This window comes from Triticum aestivum, chromosome 6B, assembly GCF_018294505.1.
Source record: "Triticum aestivum cultivar Chinese Spring chromosome 6B, IWGSC CS RefSeq v2.1, whole genome shotgun sequence".
NCBI classification, from domain to species: Eukaryota; Viridiplantae; Streptophyta; class Magnoliopsida; order Poales; family Poaceae; genus Triticum; species Triticum aestivum.
Window position 1 is genome coordinate 454,286,999 of NC_057810.1, and position 2,712 is coordinate 454,289,710.

Genomic DNA, 2,712 nt, shown 5'->3' on the forward strand with positions numbered 1-2,712 from the left:
GGGCCTCATGGGGGCTCCCTCCCACGTCCTAGTGGCTGCACTTAGCTCCACGCTGGTGAGAAGACTAGATTAGGTGCCGGACACGGCTGTTCATTTGCTTTCTGAAGTTGCTTGCAGTTTTTTTAATAACCTCTCAATGGATTTGGTACTCTCGAACGCTGGTTCCTCGAGTTGTTTTCTTCTCTTAAGCTGTTTTTGGTCTAAGGACGTGAGAGAGGTGGCAGTCGCCCGCCACTTCTTCTTGCATTCCTCGCGCGTGGGGCTAGGTAGGTGTGTGCGCCCAGGGATTGCCTTTGCGCGCACGCAGCACGCCGAACCCTGGTATTTCGGCTTCATCCTCACGAGGAGCCCTCGATCAAGTACACTGGCGCTAGCACCCCTCATGTCCGTGTCCCCCTGACAGCGCCACGCGGTGCATCAGGTCCAATTTAATCTGTGGCAGGGGGCTCGCATAAGTGGGAATGAGCCGCTCGACAAGTTTTCTCTTCCTTCAAAGGACAGCTTTTCCCTGTCATGGCTCCTAAGAGCGCAAGGCATATCTTCCGGGGGCTGCGTCAAAGGCTCCCCGAGGAAGGGGGCCCCGTCAAGTACCTGAGATCAGGTTCTCGTGAGGCGAAAAATGACTACATATACCAAGCTAAGCTTCCCTACCTTAATTCACTCAGATCGCAAAACATTACAACAGAGCATCAAGATGGCGATTATAGCATAAAGCATAACAACAACAGTTCATTACACGCCCCTGTAGGGTACATCTTTATTTTTTTCTTGGATTGCAGGAGAAAGGAAAAGCTAAACAAAGAGGGCCTGAAGGTGTACGAGCTCGGCACCAGCGCCGCATCCTCAAGCAGGACCTCAAGGTAACCCGGCGCTCCACCAGTCCTCCCATAGTTGACCTGGGGCTACCGGCCTTGAGTCCAAGTTCGCTGGCTCCCAGCTTCACGCCGGGCTCCTCTCCAGCTTCTATGGAGCGCCGCGGCGGGACGAACCCCCAACATCCTCGACTCAAGAATGATGACGCGAGGGCCGGTCGTAGCCGCCACTGCTCGAGCTCTCATCCGAGGAAGAGCTACCATCATGGGAGGGGGAGCGCGTGTCACCAAGACCAAGCTCGCCATCGCCACCATCGTCATCGCTGCCATCCTCCGGGCAGCACCCCATGCGGGGACATCCTCCCTAAACACCCTCACGTAGAGGGTCGCCAGGCTGTCGTACTTGAAGTGAAGGGTGCACCCTCCGCCCAGGCCACACGCGCATGCGAAGGTCTGCCAGCCATGAGTCAAGACCATGCTATCGGAGGCGATGACCTTGGTACCAACCCACGAAGCCCTACTGCAGCAACCGTCGGCTTGCAGCCAAAGACCATCGGGCCCCAAAGAAGGAAGCTCGCCGGAGAAGAAGTGCGGGAGGCGAAGCGAGGTGCCAGCCAGGCTCTCCGACCACACCACGAACTCAGGGAGCACGTCCAGCGAGGAAAAGTGCGGCCGAGGCGGGCGCACGATCACGGTGCGCCTCCCTTCATCATGGGGGCTGCTCCGAAGCCGGTAGCCCCCGCCATGGGAAGAGGTGTCATTACGGGCACCTAGAGCAATGCTGCCTCTGGGGGTGCGTGCCTGTGCCCCCTTGAAGCTGCCGGAGGGACCGCGGGGTGCTTGCGGGGATGGCCACGGACGCTCTTGGGAGGAGGAGAGGCTGGCCCCTCCTTGGAGGCCTTCCCCTTCTCGGCCGCTGAAAACCTCTTCGGCGATGCCATGGGAGCAAGACAGAGAGGAGAAAAGCAGGCGGGAGCAAGACAAAGGAAAGATGGGTGGGGGGCTCTGCCCCTCCCTCACATTTATAGCCAAGGGAGGCTAACCGCCGGCTTCCACAACCTCGCGCCATCATGACCTTCTGCATGCTGCATCGACTAGTCAAGTCAAGCAATTGCCAAGGCAGTGTGGGGAAGCGGAGTCGCCCACGTCCCATCAATCACCACGCGTCATCAAGGCCGTAGGCGGTTAGGGCCCGCGGCGCTCCGCACTTGCCCCTTTGTCTTTGCCTGGAAGCCAAGTTCGAGCGCGCCTTGGGCCCGGGGGCTACTGTCGGTGTCCTGGATTTGGGGGTATCCAGCCCTGCCTGCCTGCGGCCCACCACGTGGCTTCATCAACATCCTGGTACGGCCCAGCTTCAACACCAACACCGCAAGACCCTCGCGAGGGGCCAAGCCTCGCGAGGGAGGAATGCCAAGACCCCTGAAGGAATTGGCCTCCTCAGGAGGGCTCCCGAGGGGCGGAGAGTTCTATGCAAGCTACCTCACGAGGCTCAGCTGACGTGAGCCATAACGACAAAGGCCAGGTGGGCGCAGAGCGTAGGTTTCCTCTTAGGTGCAAGGGAGGCAAGCCACAGGTGCGGAGTCCCGAGGAATCAGCCAAAGGTTTCCATTTTAGTGCAACGAGACTAAGACCGCCAGGACGGCAAGACGGAGGTCATCGATGAGCCCACCACAGCGTCACGACCAGAGGCTTTTCGCAGGCGAAGACTACTTTTGTCAGGATAGACTGTACTACTAGTCCCCTTTCAAATCCGGCCGTTGTGGGATCCCTTCCCGCTCATATTTGGGAAGAGGACCAAGGCCACTATAAATAGGACTAGACACCACCATAGAAGGGGACGAAATCAGAACAAGTAGACCTAGCATACACCACACCTGCTCAAGAACACCTCACCTCCTGA